At 38.1% G+C, this 20886-nt stretch overlaps 1 long non-coding RNA gene across 1 annotated transcript; it reads right to left on the bottom strand.

Annotated features, from left to right (window-relative positions):
* Window positions 1-2940: 2940 nt before the first annotated feature.
* Window positions 2941-20654, bottom strand: LOC309499996. The gene is made up of 3 exons (XR_014206424.1): window positions 20554-20654; window positions 4246-4282; window positions 2941-3947 (listed from the first exon to the last, which is right to left on the bottom strand). It is a non-coding gene; the product is annotated as an uncharacterized lncRNA (long non-coding RNA).
* Between the last annotated feature and the right edge of the window lie 232 nt (window positions 20655-20886).

The following is a 20886-nucleotide window of genomic DNA, read 5'->3' as shown; positions in this document are numbered from 1 at the left end:
ATTTTTCTCCGGTTCAAGAACAGCCCAGGACCCCTCCTTCACACTGTCTCCTCCGTTCTTCTCTAGTGCTTCCGAAGTTAAAGGTGCAGATTCTGTCACGTGAAATATAAAATTGTCATTTTTCATAGACTGGATGTTTTGCCAGATGCAAAGGCCAAACTAGATATTTATAAATAACAACGTAAGTTGTTGTTTTAACATGTGGTGAAAGCTGTGGTGATCTCTAAAAGCATACATTTAGTTTCACACATAAGAAAAAATAGTTAGCCTATTTCTCTAAGCCATCCATCATCAGTTAGAGGCGCTAAAACAGGTCGAATTGTTTCACTTTATTATTATTTTTTTGTCATGCGTCATAATGCCAAATAAACTTCTTCAAGGATTGAACATGAATAATATTTGATATTTAATGTTTAAGAGTAAAGTTGTGACCTAACACACTGAGTGACATGAACTCTGTGGACAACTGAAATTGGAAATCACGTCATAAAAAAAAGAAGAAAAAAAAAGAACTTGTTTTAAATAACATTGTATTGTTTCTCTATATACATTTGGAAACATTTTTTCTTGGTTTACAACAAAGAAAACGATCTTACATAAGAAAATGATTTATTAAGTTTGCGAACGGAGACAAGCTTATAAGAACATACGACTTGAGCGGCGCGTAGTTTTAATATCCCATTTTTGAAATATTAAAGTGACTGGAAATAAAATATGATAATTAAATCTATATGACTAATGTACTCCTTGTCCTTTGTAAACACAAACACGCCTTTCATCCAGCATCCAAACCAAATACGCAAGAACATTGAACCTGATTGAAACATAGAGATAAGAATATAATAATATAATATAATATAATATAGGACTGCTGTGTGCTATTCCAGTACTTTGCAAGATGTTACTTGATAAAACAGATGTGAACTTTTCAAAAGCATTTTCTTTTTTTAGGTTTTAGAGTTTCTTTACGAATTATTACTAAAGAACCACCTAACATTATTAACGACCGTGCTAGAAAGATCTGGCACAACATTCAGCATTTAAAAATTCAACATCCTCACATCCAATAATCCACACATTTTAATACCCAGTCCGACAATATCATACATAATCTACTGGAAGTATCTAGCCCATTTTTCCAATATCCATCAGGTCAAGGATCAGGTAAGATTTGTTATTTTGGGGGATTTTTATTGCAAACATGTATAGGATAAAAGGACGATCGAACCTATCCTAAATGTATTCTTTAAGATAGGGGCTGCTTATACGGTTGAATCTCTTTAACGAATTATTCCCATCATGTATAGAAGATCAAGTGAAATAGAAGATAAATTGATCAATATGTTTTCCGAGTACTCAAAAAATGTTACACACACAAAGAAAAGAAGACAGCAACATGAATCGTCTGTAGGCACACAATCCCATTGTCGAATAAAAAAACGGGTTTTGAACTCTATAGAACTGTCTTGACCCTATTCAAAAGAAAAAAAAATGGAAAATATCATTTTTAAACTGACCTTATTTATTTTTTCATTATAAGAATAAAGTTTTACTGATTCCTTTTCATATTCAACAACATATGATTTCACCAATGCAAAAGACAGGAAAAATGGCTAATTATAAAACATGCCTATTCATTTAAATTGCATTTGACAGTATTAAGGTCTACAACTAGTCTGTAATCACTTGCAGTTGATTTCGTGAATATTTTATAAAATACACGAATTTGAACGCTTGAAAAAAGTGACACCTATCCGATAATTCACATTTTCTATAGCTATAACTCTCTTCTCGAATTTAAATCTGATCTAAGCATAACGGTTTACATGCATAGGCTACCTGTTGATCTGCAGATAGCGCTATAATGTGTAGGATATAGGCCATTTGTGTACACACTAATATTGATGGGCATGTATTTGCGTGGCTTTGAACGTCTGTGTCCACTGTTACAAGTTTGCATGCTGCAAAATAAGATCCAATAAATATACAAGAAGGCCTGCTTGAAAGCCTGCATTGCAATGTTATGGGTTTCACAATTAGCCTTAACAACACAATAGGGTTAAACCTCTTAGTTATTTTTAAATCAAACAATTGAGCCATGCTTGGAGTCATGCTTTGCATTATGCATTGCTATATATAAATTCAGAAGAGAGCAGTTTTTGTTCTTCTCTCACTAATGCATTACGGAGAGAAATACAATGTCTGTTGTTCCTAGCTGATAATGGCCTTTGAGTTCATGTAAAATATTGCTGTATTTCTGGCCATGGTCAAAATTTCCTTAGTCCTTTTTTTAGTCTTCATCTGTTGGCAAGTGGCGAAAAATGTTTGGGATGCCTTAAAAAGGTCATTCTTTCGGCCAGCCTCTGGGATGAGCTCCACCACTGATCAAAGGCTGGCGGGAGTGTGGGGGAGAGTCAGCTCTCTTCTGGGTTGGATTGTAAGGTGAATGTATTAACTTCACAGGTCAATCTCACCCTACATCAGCACTATACACCTCTCTGAGGAATGTTTTTATATTGGCTGGTTAATACAAACACAGGTACCTTGGCTTGGGTTGGGCTACAGGACTATAGGGAGGGTTATATTGTGAAATCTGATGGAAACATTGTCGGAGTGGTTTCGTGGTATTGTATTGGCAACAAACCTTACTCTGTGGGAACTATCTGTATTGATATTTTTGGTGGTTTCATGAACACACAGACAGACAGACATGCACTCACGCACGGACACACACACACACACACACACACACACACACACACACACACACACACACACACACACACACACACACACACACACACACACACACACACACACACACACACACACACACACACACACACACACACACACACACACACACACACACACACACACACACACACACACACACACTACCCTAACCCCTAAACATTTAGCATTTTTACATTTTCAAAAACATCAGTTGGAATGCTTTTTAAGCTCATGTCCTCATGAAGACCAAAAAATGTCCAATTTTTGCTATATTTGGATTTCCAATATTGCTATATTTGTGGGGACAGCATTTTGTCCCCTTAAAGTAGTGACTGGGTCACACACACACAAACTCGGTATCGGTATCTTTGTTGCGACTCTCCATAGGCGTAATGCTTTTTATACTGTACAAAATGTATATTTTATCCTCTAACCCTAACCCTAGTCCCCAAAACCTACCCATCACAGAAAACGTTCTGCATTTTTACATTTTTCAAAAAACATAATTTAGTATGTTTAATGCATTTCCCTCGTGGAGACCGCTTTTACTATCCGTGTGGGGACATTTGGTCCTCACAATGTATTATAAACCTGTACACACACACACACACACACAAATACCTGATTTACAAATGAACACATCACTAAATGGAGGTTTTTGGAGATTTTGTCAGGTTTTGGTCACTTCTGGGTACAAATTTGTCCCCAAAATATAGTTAAGTAGGTACACACACACACACACACACACACACACACACACACACACACACACACACACACACACACACACACACACACACACACACACACACACACACACACACACACACACACACACACACACACACACACTTTCGCTCCTTCCGTCTCTCTGTGCTGAGACTGCAGGGGTATGACAATACACTTCTAGTGTAGGAAGTGATCTCAGAGGTCCCACACAAGAGGAATGGCTCCCTGGATACTGAGGGTAATAACTCGTAATTAAAGCCATACGATGAGTTGAGTCAAGAGGTATAGGGAGGACAGGTTATGGGACATTACTCGCTCTTCTCTTCTCTTCTCTTCTCTTCTCTTCTCTTCTCTTCTCTTCTCTTCTCTTCTCTTCTCTTCTCTTCTCTTCTCTTCTCTTCTCTTCTCTTCTCTTTCAATGTTCAGGTGATTATATGGAGATTTAATTTATGTCTTTGTTTCACATATTTCTTTCAAAATTCCTTAAAGAGAAATAAAAACACAAAAGAGGCAATTGTTGACAAACAATTGGCAATAACGAGCTATACAAAATAAATGTGTATGGCAGATCATATTTAAATCTCTGACTTTTGATTGCAAATACTATTTTAAGTATTAGGTTTATCGGAAAACTGCGAGATCACTGGAGTATTTTTCTCAAGAGAAACATCTGAGAAGTAGGAGACAGCGAATTCTCCATTTGATATCCATTTAACCTCACTGCCGTCTAGAAGAAACAACCGAACACCCAAAAAGAAAATTATTTCATAATTTACTCACTCTCATGTCATTCCAAAGTCATATGGCTTTCTTTGTTCTGCAAAACACAAAAGATACTTTGAATAATGATTCAGCTTTTTTTTGTAGGCTACATATTATACAAGTCAATGGCATAACCCGAAACATTCCAGTTGTGAAAAGGACATTATGGTAGCTTGACGTATGAATTGACTGCTATAGTCTTCTGAAATGACATGATCTCTTTGTATGATTAACTGATATTTAAGCCTTTACAATCACAAATCAAACGGTCAATGCAAACATACACAGAATACATCCAATATGGCTGCCAAATTAAATTGGTTCTTGCACATCATATGACCAAAGTCATGATGTTTGAGGTAAGAATATACCATTTGAATGGTATGGATTCCTTTTTGCCATTTTTTTTTTGAGCTTTAACATTTTGGGTCCCATTGATTTTAATGTGACAACAACAAAAAAATGGAAAAAAACCCCACAGATCTGAAACATGAGGGTGAGTAAATTCTCAGAATTTTGCCAAAATGAGTATAGATCAGCATATAACTAATTTCTCCTTTCTGAGTCCTGACTGTTCTCAATAAATTGCACACTGACTGTTTAAAGACGCAGTGGAATAAAGAAAGAAAACGACAGACAATCAGAGTAAGATGACACAAAAAGAATGGAAAAGGTGCTCTGCATTTCCTCAGTCACTCTCCAAGAGATTTCTCTTGAACGACTGGCCCACTACATCCAGCCATTCTCCAACCCCTGAATGATCAGAGAAGAAAGCAGACAGGAAGAGGTCCATCAATCTCGCTTGCTTTCACCTCTCCGGTCACAGTCCACACCTGGGACACATTTGACATTATGTTAGGTCACCCTCGGCTCTGATGGAGTCACTGCAAGGTCGAAACTGTAAAGTTGAAATCCCATTGAAACGCTTAGACATCACTGAGATTAACTTTATTTTTCTCATTGAGGCAGCTCAGATTGCACAACCGGTACAGATGTGATGAGAAGTTAACTTGTAGCAAAGTGATAGTGGGATAAATGTTACACAGGCTGAGGAAGACACTGTGATTGCCCAGAGATGGGAACAAGAGAGATTATATACAGTTCATGACATCAAGTATTTCTGTCAAGGCATAACAATGTTTAAAACAGTCAAGACAGAACCGCAATTTAGCAGTTTATTTATATTTAAAGTATGGTTGTGACACGATTAATCGCGATTAATCGCATCCAAAATAAAAGTTTATGTTTACATAATATATGTGTGTGTACTGTGTATAATTATTTTGTATATGTACTGTAAATACACATACATGCATGTATATATTTAAGAATTTATTTGTTATTTATATATAAAATATTGATATGTAATATAAATGATATATTAATATATATACGGTTTACGCATGCAAATATTTCTTAAATACTGTATGCATGTGTGTGTATTTATAAATACAAACTAATTATACACAGTACACACACATATTATGTAAACACAAACATTTATTTTTGACCCAGACCCAGTCCCGTTCTGAGCCCCAGCTCGCCCTGGAATGTGAGTGTTGCTCATTACTTGAAAGGACTTAAGCTGATGAACACCACTAAAGACCTAAAAGCCTTTCTTGTGTGGCCTAATGCACCCACATTGTGAGACTTTTCAGACACTGGACTGCAGCTATTAACTTTTCTTTTTTTTCCCCTCTGAATTCCCATCGGTCTGCTGGTTTGGAGCTTAAAAAGTGAATTTAGCATTTTTGAAATTCAAGCAAAACTCACCAAGACAGTTTGTTCATTTGAAAATCTAATTGCATACAAACATCATTTTTGAGAATCCAAACATCTTCAACAGTTCGGCACACAAATGTGCAACGTGCTTTGCCTGATTTCATCCTCGTGCAGTTCAATGATGAAACGTGCTTGAGTAAAAAACTAGGAAAATAGACCCAACTTCAAGAACAAGCACACTAGAATGCACTGATAAGGTCCGGCTTTAGAGCTCTCCGGTGAATAGCTATAATCTTCTTACATTTTATGTTCTCACTTTTGTCCTCATACAGGCAGATATAAATCTGTCTGCTTTTACATGATATCAAAAATGGCTTTGATGTTAGTAAAACTGAGACCTCAACAATATTTACCAGTCAAATGTTTTGGATCAGTAAGATTTTTTATGTTTTTAAAATAAGTCTCTTCTGCTCACCAATGCTGCATTTATTTGATAAAAAAGAAAAGAAAAAAGAATAATAAATAAATAAATAAATAAATAAATAAATAAATAAATAAATAAATAAATAAATAAATAACCCTGTAATATTGTTAAATATTATAACAATTTAAAATGACTGTTTTCTATTTTAATATATTTTAAAATGTAATTCATTCCTGTGATCAAAGCTGAATTTTCAGCATCATTACTTACTTTGATGCTCAAAAAACATTCACTATTACTATCAATCCAAAACTTTTGACTGATAGTGTATATATCATCCGAGTGTCTGATCAAGGGAAAGCGTCCACCTCTTTGACTCTAAAGCTAATCGCTTTAAGACACCCGAGCAAATCTGGTCTCAGATCAGATCTCCACCATTCACAATTGCCCCCCCCTCTCTCTCTCCCTCCCTCTCTCTCTCCCTCTCTCTCTCTCTCTCTCTCTCTCTCTCTCTCTCTCTCTCTCTCTCTCTCTCTCTCTCTCTCTCTCTCTCTCTCTCTCTCTCTCTCTCTCTCTCCCTCCCTCTCTCTCTCTCTCTCTCTCCCTCTCTCTCTCTCTCTCTCTCTCTCTCTCTCTCTCTCTCTCTCTCTCTCTCTCTCTCTGATTCAGAACACATTGCCCCGAATGAAAGCGCCGCTGTGACAGAGATACATGGAGGGCGGCATTAGGCTCAAAAACTGAGCCTGAGATCAAAGAGAAACACAGGAGGCTCTTAATCAGTGAGTTGTGCCAGTGTCAAACCTGAGTGAGAGGGACTCAAGGCCAACTCGTGACTTACCCCAGCCCGTCTTGGCCATCCTCAGCGGCAACCCACATCCACAGGCCCCTGTGCTTCCTCTCCTCCCTCCTCCTTTCTCTGATTTGTCATGTTGTTTAAAGTATAATCCCACCATGATGCCCCAGCTGTCTCTGGTTAGCGCTTGCACGTCAAAATGCCTCTCTGTGGATCAGGCCACAGGAAGATGAATCGAGCGTAAGCTCTCCACCTCCATATTTTCCAATCAAGCTACATTAGACAGGGCAAAGCTTGGAGACATCCTCACCTCCAGTGCCCTACAGCCAGATCACTGACATTCAGGATGGGCTTGTGTTACATGCTCATTATATACAGTATAACATTTCCATCTGTCAAATTAGGAATTGTCCATGTGGCCAGCACAATAAAGCTTGTACATCTTCCTGTTTTACCAGGCTGTTGGTCTTTCTAAAATGTTTAAAGGAGAAAAATAAAATAAGGGCTGCTTTCATGTCTCCCTGAACACTCCCCCTAATGCATTTATTCAGACAAACCAACCCGGTCTCACGTCCCAACCCGGCTTATTCGTACAAATTCATACGACCTCACTCGAACAAATTCTTAAGATTTTTGCTAAATTGTACATATTTTACGAGTGGCCCAATTTGTATGAATTTGTACGAATGACCTACCCCTCACCCCGCCCCTAAACCTACCCATCACTGGGGTTTAGACAAATCGTACGAATTTGCATGAGTGAGGTTGTACAAATTTGTACGTATAGGCCACCTTTTACTCACTCGTACGAATCTGTATGAATTAGTCGTGAGATAGAGCTGGACAAACAGATTACGCTAAAATTCACACTATTTGTTGTGCGCTTGTTGCTATGTCAGGCAGGTTGAGATGCTCAAACAAACTGTCACCATTGGTTAAAATAAAGATGAGTGGATGGATCTAAATGCAGGAGTTAAAGACTTTATTTAACAAAACTCAGGACTAGAAACAAGACCAAAACAACCAAGTGGAACGTGACGAGAACTGACAATTAACTGAAGGAAATACAGAACTTAAATAGAACGAACAAACCAATCAGCGTAATGAATCACAGGTTTAAACGATAATCAAACAGTGAGTAACCAAGGAAACAAACTCAAACACATAGGAAACAGAACGAAAAATTAGCAAAACTCAACAAAACAGAAACAAAACCCCAATTATCTCTTACATTAACAGAGCAATGCTATGAAAGCAGCACACAAGTAAAAAGCAATGTTTTCCTTGAATATAGTGCTATTTTAGTATAATTGACATATTTTAATTTTTTGTCAATATTTTGAATTATATTTTATGCTTCTATTTTATGTTATCTCCTACGTTTTAGTTCAAGTTTAAGTAATTGTTGTCATTTTTGTCATTATTGTCTTTTTAAATATGTCTATATATAGTTTTAGTTAACCCTGGTGTAAACATCTTAATCATTATTTTATTTTATTTTAAATAAATAAATAAATTAACGAAGGTAAAATGTTTTGTTTAAAATACAAATATCACTAATTCATAATTCATAAATATCAAGTTTTTGGAGAGTGCCACCACATTTTAAAACTTTTCATTTGATGGATATATAATCAATTCAACACTCAACACTTTCAAATGAAATATAATATTTCAAATATTTCATATAGTAGTGAACCAGTTTTGTTCAAATGTTTCCCCCCTAAGTACTTACATTTCAATAATTGAATTATTTTAATGAGAATTTTCCCCCCATTTTAATAGCAGGACAGTTTTTACGTTATGGCCCTAAAAAAAAAATATATATAACAAATTTAATACAGAAATGAATAAAATTGTCAATGAGGAGGTGTATTCAAGTTTTTGTATTTTTAATAGCATTTTAATACATTTCTGAATAAATTAATAGGCTAGTTAAGACAAAAAAGAATCATGCCACTGACTCACATGAAAACAAATATTTGAGCAGTGAATTTTTTTATATATATATATATATATATATATATATATATCCTATAAATGTCATGTTTAACATATATGTTTTAGTCATCACTGAGTTTGACAAAAACTAAACAGAATCCAGTCTATTAGTTGTACCAGTAGAGGGTGTCTTACTGCTGAGCTGTTCTGAATAATGTTTGACATTTCTATACATCAAATCCTCCTTGTCTACAATGATTGGACACATTTGAGAAGCATTTTCTTGCTCATGTGGGCATGGCTTTACCATCAGGCACCAATCACAAACTGAAAACAGATCCACCTCATCATACTTGTTGGGAAGAGGGGAATCATTAATGAGCCTGGTAGCATGCAGCATTGTTATCATTAAATACACTTCCAGACATTGCAGGTGGAAGTGGAGGAAGTTTAGAGAGCAGGACTAGAGCCGCTTTCAATTACGCTTTAATGAAAACCCTGCTATGGCACTGCTGAAGCCTGGGGCAGGGGAACCCTGCACTGTTGAGCCATGAGTTAAGACAGAGTCCCTGGCTAAATATCATGTTTCCAAATCAGCCCATGAGCTCAGAACCACTGAATTGAGATCAGATCAGATACGTTACATATCTGGCTGTCAAAGTTCACATGCTTGGAATGTAATGATATTCTGCTGAGGGAGGGGGGCATCAAACACTGTTAAACTGAATATGATTCATCCAAGTACTGGTGCTGTGCCGGTCTCTCAAGATGGATCAGAGTATGAGCAATACATTCACAAAGAAACATGAACTTCCAGACTCGTGCACAATTCATTGCCTCGTTTAGTTCCACGTCCATGAAAACAAAAAAACAAAACAGCCATTTTTCTTACACAAACATGCAAACACACATTTTGTTGTTGTTGGTTTAAATAAAAATTGGAAAAAAGTATAATAATTACTATGTAATTATTTTCCTGTAAGTTTATTTGTGTAGTTTTCCATTACGATCAATCATTTTACAGCATTCAATAATCTTTGTAAATGTTAATTTCAACATTTATTAATCAAAAGTTGTATCGGTTATTATTACTGCACTGTAGGGGTGAACTAACAAGAACAAACAATGAACAATATAATTTTTATTAACTAACATTAACAAAGATTGATAAATGTTCAAATTGCTCTTTGTCAGTTCATGTTGATGTTGAAAAAAATGTTACTTAAGACTCAAAATTGTGTATGATAATAAGACTTGTTTACATAAAATAGAATTTGAATTTATAAAATGTATAGTTTATGTTAATTTTAAAAAAAAAACCAAAAATCTAGATTTATGGAATTTTCTCTAGTAATTTTTCTACTCAAGTAAATTTATCTGAATGTTTATATATTTTAGTGGGAACAACAAAAACCTTCACAATAATAAAGAATAAGAAATACTTTTTTTGCAGTGCATATCCCAGTTATGAATATCTCATCCTAGATTCATCTAGATGGTGACAGTCAATATGACTGCACGCACGCACGCACGCACGCACGCGCGCGCGCACGCACGCACACGCACACACAGCTCTCCATGTTTTATGGGGACTTTCCATAGACATAATGATTTTTATACTGTACCAACTGTATATTCTATCCCCTAACCCTAAACCTACCCATCATAGAAAACTTTCAACATTTTTATATTTTTATAAAACATAATTTAGTATGATTTATAAGCTGTTTTCATTATGGGGACCAAAAAATGTCTCCACAAGGACAAGGATTTCGAATATTACCATTTTTGTTGGGACATTTTGTCCCCATTACGTAGTCCACACACACACACACACACACACGCACGCACGCACGCACGCACGCACGCACGCACGCACGCACGCACGCACGCACGCACGCACGCACGCACGCACGCACGCACGCACGCACACACACACACACACACACACACACACACACACACACACACACACAGTCATACAGTAGCCTAAAACAGTTAGATTGGACCCAGAAAATAGAGGCTTCATGAATGTGACTGTAAAAAAACAACAAACCCACCACGCCCGTTCCAGATGGGTTAGGAATGGCAGTCAGAAAAAGGCCCAAGTCCAGATAACATTATGTTAGTGTGACATGGCGCTCAAGCGCATAGGCGAACCGAATCAGGATTTGATTATGCGAGCGGGTGCAGAAAGCCCAGAGCACAGGGCCAGGCACTCAGCCATGGCACGGCCACAGCAAAGATGCATATCTATGTCAAGACACGCCAATGCAGCACCGCATTCAACTGCTATAATCAACCCAGCCTTGCGCCGGGGCAATGTGAACAGATATGTTTCCAATGCAAACAGCCTGTGCTGCAAAAAAGCTTACTTCATCGTTATTAGACGTTGTGCAAAACAAAGGAGGGTTTCATTGCATGCCCTGCCAACCTCATCTTACATTTTGTAAGGCCCAATTATGTTTCAAAACCAATTCATAATTGCGCTCTGACCTTGTGCTTCACCAAATAAAACATCTGAATTGGTGCATTCAGGAGAAATAAAAGGCTGTTTATCCTCAATTGGTTGCTAGGGTAAATGCAGCAAGTTTTGAAATGCACTTAACAAGTTTAACACTTTTCATGCAATTGCTTCAAAAGGTTTTATAAGTTTTGAAGTTATAGACCTCCCATTTAGGTTTAATATTGGAACTTTATGAGGATACATGTGAATGCATTTAAGTATGAATCAATGTTAAAGTGTTCGGTTGAATGAAATTGTAATGTTTTGATGAGCGATAAAGATCTGGCAAAAAGGGGGCATATGAGAAATCTTCAGAAATGGTCTCGTGAATCAGTTTGTAAAGCTATGGTTGAATGGCAAACCATATTTGGAGTAATTTACTCAATCAGAAAGCCATTGCAAAATGAATTTTGATGAGCTCACTTTTTCTTCTTTTTTTTGTGCAATGTAGGCTAGTCAATAGTTTCATTGAAACTGCTTTTGATTTTAAATGAATACTCACCCACGTTGTTGCAAACATTCATTAGGCCTACATTCTTTCTTCTGTGGAACACAAAAGATGTGTGTGGGTTTTTTTTTTTTTTTTTTTTTTGTTGTTGTTTAGGACCACATTGACTTTCAGTGTATGGACAAAAAAGCTGAAGCGGTTGAAACATTCTTTAAAATATCTTGATCTACAGAAGAAAGTAAGTCATACAGGTTTGCGTTGACATGCAGGTGAGTAAATATTAGAATTTGTATCTCTTTAAATGAGACAAGGGTGTGAAAAGCATGAGTGAAGTTAAAATAATTATTAACTAACTCACATAGTGTAACACCAAAGCCATGGGTTTGATTCCAAATTCCAAATTTAAATTGTGTAGAACTTTACCCAGTGGACAGACTTGTCCATTTCCTACAATTTTAGAGAGTGTGAGTATACATGATGTTCTTAAACCTTGACAACCAAGAAAATTTGTTATGAAATGCTAACATGATAAGCATGGTAGTCGAACAGAATGTGTAACTTTGTCAGTTTAAGTGTGGGAATGTGATTAGACCAGAGGCCGCTTTGAACATTTGTTCATTTTCGAAATGTGATTTGCTTCGGATTTGCACGAATGAGTGAAACTTCTCAGCTATGGAAATCTGATTAAAGAAAGGGGAAGGGATTCTCCTAATCTTCCAATTTCTCTTGCTGCTTCTCTGCCTATTTCTAAAAACACCTGCAATCATTCACGAAACAAACTTATTACTGTAGACATCTCTGTATACTCTCCCAGGAGCTATACGCATTAAAATCAAATGATTTTGGTCAGTTATTGATTTGATGGTCACTAAAAATTCGACAAGCATTTTACGCTGCAAGCTATGTGCTACACAAAACTCTGCAGGCATTATCGAGGTATCTTCAAAGGATGTCAAGAAGTATCTCACGCCCCTTTATAGGCCTCCTGCTCTTCCTAAACAGAAATGACCTCATATTGGCAGCTCTCTTCTGAATCCAGACCTCCAAGCCCCCACCTCCCTCCCGGCACAGACAGTAAGCATTTAACCATCTGCCACTATTTTCTCCGCCTCAAGAGAAAACAGAAACATTCACAATAGTTGAAGAGTGTTGTGGAGGAGTTGAAGTGAGTCAAACTAATGATATTGTAGTTTAATGACACAGACACGACTCCCATAATAGCCTTTAGCCTGTAGTCATGTGATATCGCAATGATAAATGAACCTATCCATTGTTTTTACTTAATATGCATCCACATTTTAGTGGTGTTTGCCTTAAATTGATGTATGAAGCATTTAATTTAGCATTCAGTTTCAAGATTTTAGCCTTAAAATCATACAGCTTGTTGATGAGAAGTGTGCTTATTCTAAATGCTAAATGTTGGATTTTCACCAGCTCGTAAAAATGTCTTATTGACTTGCATTGAAGGAGGGACTCCTAGCTTTCTGCTTAGAAAAGAAAAAGAAAAAATCTGTACCAAGTAATGTGGTGATTTTAAAATCCTTTAAGGACCACTGTACTGATTTAAACCATGTAATTTAACTACAGCAAATGACTATGTTTGAATCAACATTAATCGACTTTTTGGCTTTATTTTCCCCTGTGTTATGCAACAAAACCACTAGAGGCTGGTGGTCTCTGGCCTTTGTTGGAAACCAGGCTCTTAACTGGTGCTATTTGCTGTTTTTCTGTGTTTGGTTTGGACACAACACAAAGCCTTTCAACAAGACTACATCGTTTGATATAAACACTCATTCAGACATTAAACTTTCTTGTGACTTTAATATAATAAATTATTTTTTGTTCATCTTAATATCATCATATGTATATATATATATATATATATATATATATATATATATATATATATATATATATATATATATATCTTTATATATCTTTATATATCTTTATATAATGTCTGTTCAATATAGATGAATTTGTGCCTTAGTTAGGGTAGTGCAATTTAATTAAAATTTTGACCGGAATGAAAACAACACTGTGAGGGATAGAAGTACAGTGTGTTCAATGGATTGGAGTGTAATTTAAAACATGGCAGTTGTTCAGCTTTCTGTAGCCAGAAACTTCATAAAACACTTTTAAAAGTCGTGAACTTTGAAAATTATGTGTTCTAGGTCCTTTATTAAGCTATTGCACAGACTGTAATTATATCACTCACATTTTCATCCTTGTAAAAATGAATATGGCGTTTATATGAGGTGGTGAGACACTTACAATGGAAATCAATGGGCCATTTGGCAACACTTAATTTCGATAGTCCACTTTAGACATTCTACTAACTATAAGTAACTTAAAAAAGGAAGAGATGACTCGTGCTCTGCGTCGTCAGTTCTGAAGTTCTGATTCTGAAGTGTGCATATGATGGACACTTTACTATACCATGAGGCCAAGGGAGAGGATTTGTGAATTGCAGTGAATGGATGCTGCTGATGCTATTGGGTCACATGATAATGACAACATGGCGAATGTAGTATGTCCAAATTACATACATACTACACACATTCATACTATATAGAACATACTTTTTTTTAGCAGTCCTGAAGTAATTAAATCAAAATAAGTACCTTGTCCAAAGAGTATGGGATTTCGGATGCCAATAGTAAAAGATAATTGCTTTTATTGTCCAATACCGATTATTGACCAATGCATCCCTAGTTTAAATCATTCTCTCGTTTTTGCTATAACATTGTCATGACAACAAAGTTTACAATTGTATATGCCTTTGCACATAAGAGGATAGTCAGAGAGATTTTTTTTTTTTTTTCGGTAACGCTTTAGATTACAGCCCGGAAAGTACTGTGTAATTAAGACGAATTTGCAGCGTAACTATTGGTCATTATAGTGTACCTACAAAGTACTTGCATGTAAGTATAAGGGAACAATATGTAAAAAAGGGGTAACAACCAGGAGAATTAACAAATTATTTATACTGTAAGAATTTTAGAACTAAGGGGTACTTATTCTACTATTATGATACAACAATCTTAAATTTGGGAGCAATTAAGCGAGAATATACACCGCGTATATTTTTTTGTAATAATAGTACCAATACATACTGTATAGGCTTTTAAAAATTACAGGGTACATATCTGTGCATTTATACAGTAATTGATGTATTTTTGATAGCAAAAGGGATGTTTTAGTTTGGGCTTGCATGTTTCAAGGCAAGTCAAAATAAAACTATCGCAATTTTTTTTTAATACTGGGTAAATATACTCTTGTTCCATGTAGTTACAGGGTAAGTGTGACATTGCGGGTCGTATATTAAAGTGATGCTTGTTACCCTCTTGTTCCATGTAGTAACAGGGTAAGTACAATAAAAATACAATATAATCTGATAACACTGACTCTGAAACCTTTATTTGAAAAACAAGTTGAAACATTTGTTTAAAACTACTTTTTCTTCCATCTTTTTTTTTCTACAATTGAAATAGTATTTTAACATTATGGATTGCTCTCCTTCACTTTCATTGTAAATTCCTCACTGTAATCCAGAGTTTTGCTTTTTCAAAGAATGAATCATGCATTTCATACTATTTTTTGTATAGTTTGTGTACATCTCATCTCTTAATAAAAACATGAATCACACTTTCATTATGGATTTAAATGTCATATGCAGTATCCCCCTTTGAATACCCCAAAGCAGGTAGCCTACATTCCAATCTCTAGCAATGACTCCCCTATTTCATTCACTGTTTTCCGCCATTTCCCCACTTGCTCCATCAGGTTAGCCCCATGTTCGTCAGAACTCGCCCCCACATCTGCGATTGCACGCTTAATGTGATCAGTAATGAATTTTGCGTTACATTAAGCCTGAATAAATGGATGGACAAGCGCAGACTACAAGTGTCCAGGAGTCCAACCTAATCTAATGACAGCCAGGCAGAGACACAACCAATTAGAGGGGCAGAGAGTGGGCCACCGCAGGCTACTGCTGGGACTGCAAATGAATAGACCAAAATCAAATCAGGGCTCTAATAGATGCGCTGCAGAGAAAGAGGGAGAGACAGTCAATGCTAAGCATATTAAAGCCTTGTGACCTCCCTACTCCCACCACTGCTGCCCGCAAAATTTACAGAGGGCCAAATAAAAAGGCCTCATTGTTCACATATGGAAGGGGAAGACAGCACCATGTCCCTTTGAAAGAAAAAGAGTGCTATCTAAGTCCTATAGGAACCTTCATTAAATGTCTCACTGTCCATAATGCTTGCGTAAAAGCATAAATCAAACGACTATGACACATGCTGGATTTTGCTTAGCTGCTGTGTTTGTAAAAGCGTACTACTGGAGTTAAAATAGAATCTCACAATGAAGCACACATTGAGAATTGAGTTGTATTGTTGTGTTTCTTCAATACTTTTATGCACGGGTTTGATTTTTATTAAAACTTTTAGATTTCAGGTGTTGGACAATTTTACTAAATCAATTTTACAACACAGCCTTCATCATTTATTTTAGCTACTTTTCAAATGACTTTCCTAGAGCTAGACTTTTAATATTAAAATATAAAAATCTGTTAAAGAAATATTATTACATGTTTATAACTAAACTAAGCAGAATAAACTAAACTAGTTAAATTAAGAGATTAGTTAAACTAAACTAAGAGAATGCAGCAAATATGCTATAAACAACTAAATATTTATTGTGTGAATATTATTCAGAATTTTTTTCAGAAATTGTGACTATCACTCAGTTAAGGCAATTTTACCCTAATACATTTTTTTTTAAACTTGCACTTGTTTATTAAGACACAGTGGCAGTGAAGATCCTGAGATGAAATGTGACATGTGAGGGAAAAAAAAAAGGTAAATATCGTATTACTTTTGAGCAGATTTTTTTATGACCATTTCCAATCAAGATACAATTTTGTCAAAAAATGCCCAAAAAAGTGATATTATTTAATTGTCAGTATTTAGCTATGAAACTAGCCTTAGCAAGAGCAAACAAATCTGACACTTCATTCAAGAAATGTAACAGATGTCATTTGACAGTCATTTACATCACAAAATGCTATTTAAAACAATATATGTTTTGAGATGTTGTGGAAATGAAAAACGGTAAGCATTCTGTAACTATAGGAATTCATTTGAAGCCCAGACCATGTGACTCTATACCCAACTCAATCTGACTGTTATGTAAACGTCAATGCTTTCAAATAATAAAACGTTACATTTTTACAGCGCTGACTCGGATATGAGGTAGTGTGAATGTCTGTGCACGCACAAAATTAGTTTATAAAAAACCCTTATAATAATAATTTTTTTTTTTATAATTAGAATCCAGGTCCAACACAAACCTTTTCTTTTCTTTTTTTTTGGGGGGGGTCCTGTCTGTCTCAGGTCAGGTGTGTAGACCTCTAATTCTAACTCACCATGGTGAATGAAGGGGGAAAAAAGACAAGAGTGAAACAATGTGTAGGGGGAGAGGAAGTAGTCTGGTCTGGTGCATCACAGACCCACAGACAGCCAGCAAAGATAGTATAGAATTGAGAAAAGCAGGAGTATGGGGAGATGGGGAGGTGGGGAGGTGAGGAGGTGGGGAGGTGAGGGGGTGGGGCATTTTGCTCTGTGGAAAGATACCTCACACATGAAACACTGCTGGGTTATCTGGAGGAACTTTGATGTGGGGCCCAGTGGCTATCTACACCTGCGCCTGGGGCCTGGACTCCCTCAACCACACACTAAAGCCTCAGACAGCTGGTATTACACAGGGGAAAGCCTTGAACCAGCAGCCTCTGCACACTCGAGTGAGGGGTGGGGGACAACATGATTTCGGTATGGAGGGGCTGGAGGATGAGAAGACACTGCTATCTCCTGGTAAACACTCAAGCAAGCAGACTGCGGGACAGCAGATAGCAGACAACTATAAAGCTGTCTGAGCATGTCTGTCTGTGATTCTGCAAAGGGGAGGCACTGTTTGCAGAGTTGTGATTCTGTCAGCAAAGCACCTAAGGAAAGTAGTTGGATTTGGTTTGGACTGATGCATTGGAGAAATATACTGGAATTCTAATTGAATTTATCATTTGGAATCATAATTTGGAGAATCTTTTTGGGATCATCAAACAAGCGTCTTATAAAAGCTGAAAGTCTACAAATATAAACTGAAAAATTAATCCGAAGTTCTAGTTCCAACAATTAGGTTATACATTATACACAAATACATTTTTACACGAGAACGATGTACTAAAAACATAAAAGTTTTTTCCTTTGTGTTTTCCAAATATAGGCGACAACGTTGTCCAAAACGATCCCCGTTCACACAGATCCGCAGAAACTATTAAAAGCGTTCCATTATACAGCCAGGCCAGTACTTGGCGGGGTCACTTTGTGAAGAAAAACTATGCGCCTGTAGCCTGGACACGTAATACGCATGTGCATGACGTCACCGTTTTCACAAATTCACGTTTTGTAGTTTACACAGAGACAATAACGGTGTCATATTCAAAAACTTGCACTTTGAAACCCGTTTTCCAAGTTTACGTTTTCAGGCCCCCAAAAAGCTGTTGTCGTGTAAATGAACGGCCAAAAAGCATAAAATGTTTTCCCGTTTTTAATTGAAAACAGTGTCGTGTAAACAGCCCCTTAATATTAAGCACCATCTATCTCTAAAACAGCTTGTCCTTTAGAGTCGAGGAGGGAAACACCCTAGATGGGGATCAGTCACACACAGATTCACATTTACACCAACAGGCAATTTATTGTCTCTGTGGCGAGCAGGACGAGGTCGAGGGCCGTGGGAGAACGGCACGAGGCCGGTGGCGTGATTGCAAATGAGTGACACCTGCGCGACGCACCGGTCTCGCATCTCTCACGGAGGAGCGGAAGCATAAAGGAGGAGCGACGACAGTGAAGAGCGAGAGAGGACAGGCCTGATTTTTAGTTCATGTTTTGTTTCTGTTTGTGTTGCCAGCAGTCGTCCGTGAGGGGCTGCTGGCTTTTACTTTCATTTTTGTATTTGTTTATTTATTTATTAAAATGTTGAATGTTCGCCGGTTCCCGCCTCCTTCTTCCCATAACATCTGTCTGAACCCCGTTACATTGGTGCCGAAACCCGGGAAGAAGGAGGGACACGCTGTCGGAGAGCCCTCGCTGCTGGGAGGAATCGCGGTGCTGAGGAGGTCGGGCAGCACGAGGGAGCGTCGGCCGCCGATTGCTGCCCGAGGCGATGGTGCTGGATCGAAAGAAGATCAGGTGGGACGGAGAGCTCGCTGCCGTCCTCCTGGGTCGAGGAGGGATGGCTGCCATCCGCGAGGGAGCGGAGGAGTCGCTCCCGTTCGCCGTGGGCCGGAGCCTGTTGCCGTCGGCCATGATGGGGGCGGAGCAGGGGACGGGAGGCTCGCTGCCGGCTGCCCTCGACAGGAGGAGCCATCGCCGTCCGCCAGGAGGCGGAGGAGCGTCGAGCCGTCCCCCAACGGATGTCCAGTACCATCGCATGGCACCGCGAGTGAGTCTCTCAGCTGGTTGAGGGCCGAGTGGCAGTGTGTCCGGGAACCGGATCAAAGATTTTTTTTTTTTTTTTTTTTTTTTCTCTCTCCCCTCTCTCGTCTCTGTCGCTCCTCATGCTTCCGTCTCCTGTACTCTCGCCTCGTCTGTCCATACCCCCAGGTACCGCAGCCGCCGTGATCGGTCCTCCCGGGGAGGGGGGGGGGGAGTAGGCGCAGCCTCGGTGGTACCCCCCGGCCTGCGAGGGGCGATGGGGGTATGTGGCGAGCAGGACGAGGTCGAGGGCCGTGGGAGAACGGCACGAGGCCGGTGGCGTGATTGCAAATGAGTGACACCTGCGCGACGCACCGGTCTCGCATCTCTCACGGAGGAGCGGAAGCATAAAGGAGGAGCGACGACAGTGAAGAGCGAGAGAGGACAGGCCTGATTTTTAGTTCATGTTTTGTTTCTGTTTGTGTTGCCAGCAGTCGTCCGTGAGGGGCTGCTGGCTTTTACTTTCATTTTTGTATTTGTTTATTTATTTATTAAAATGTTGAATGTTCGCCGGTTCCCGCCTCCTTCTTCCCATAACATCTGTCTGAACCCCGTTACAGTCTCCAATTCACCAATCCTACATGTTATTAGATTCTTGGGAAACCTGGAGAAAACCACTATGCCATTACAGGTAGTAGAACATGTTGCTGAGACTCAAACCAAGGACCTTTTTTTGACAAAGGGAGAATTTGCCCTATTTCAGAAGACAACCACATGCCATATATGTACTGTATGTATATGTGAAATGTAGAGGCAAATTGCCATCTTATTGACAATTAGCCCTCGTCACTCCTATATATATTGGTGTGATATCGGACTTCAAAAAAACATATTTGTGTCCTATGCAAACACATGCTTCCCACCACAAATACATTTGACTTGAGTAAAGGAAAAAGCAGTACTTGCTACAGTTATTTTAAGGCCTTATTCCCAAGACAGGGTTATAAAAGGGATTACCTGGATGTCAAGATTATGAGTTGTCCGATCCCAGATATTTTTCTTTTCATTCTTCATGTCTCCCTTGCTCTTTCCTGATTTCCTCCTCACGTCTCCTTTCTCCTCCCCTCTCCCAAACTGTCTGAGAGTGAGATATTGAATGCATTCCGTAACTTTCACACCCAGCTTTTAAAATGGCACAATGAAATAATAATGTGGAGAGAGAGAGAGAGAGAGAGAGAGAGAGAGAGAGAGAGAGAGAGAGAGAGAGAGAGAGAGAGAGAGAGAGAGAGAGAGAAAAGAGCAGCACTTGAAGCTGTGGCCTAGAAGGTTGGTACACATGCTCTGAAGTGG

The sequence above is a fragment of the Leuciscus leuciscus genome (genome assembly GCF_965113295.1).
Source record: "Leuciscus leuciscus genome assembly, chromosome: 5".
Lineage (NCBI taxonomy): Eukaryota > Metazoa > Chordata > Actinopteri > Cypriniformes > Leuciscidae > Leuciscus > Leuciscus leuciscus.
This window is presented reverse-complemented; position numbering and strand designations above follow the sequence as displayed.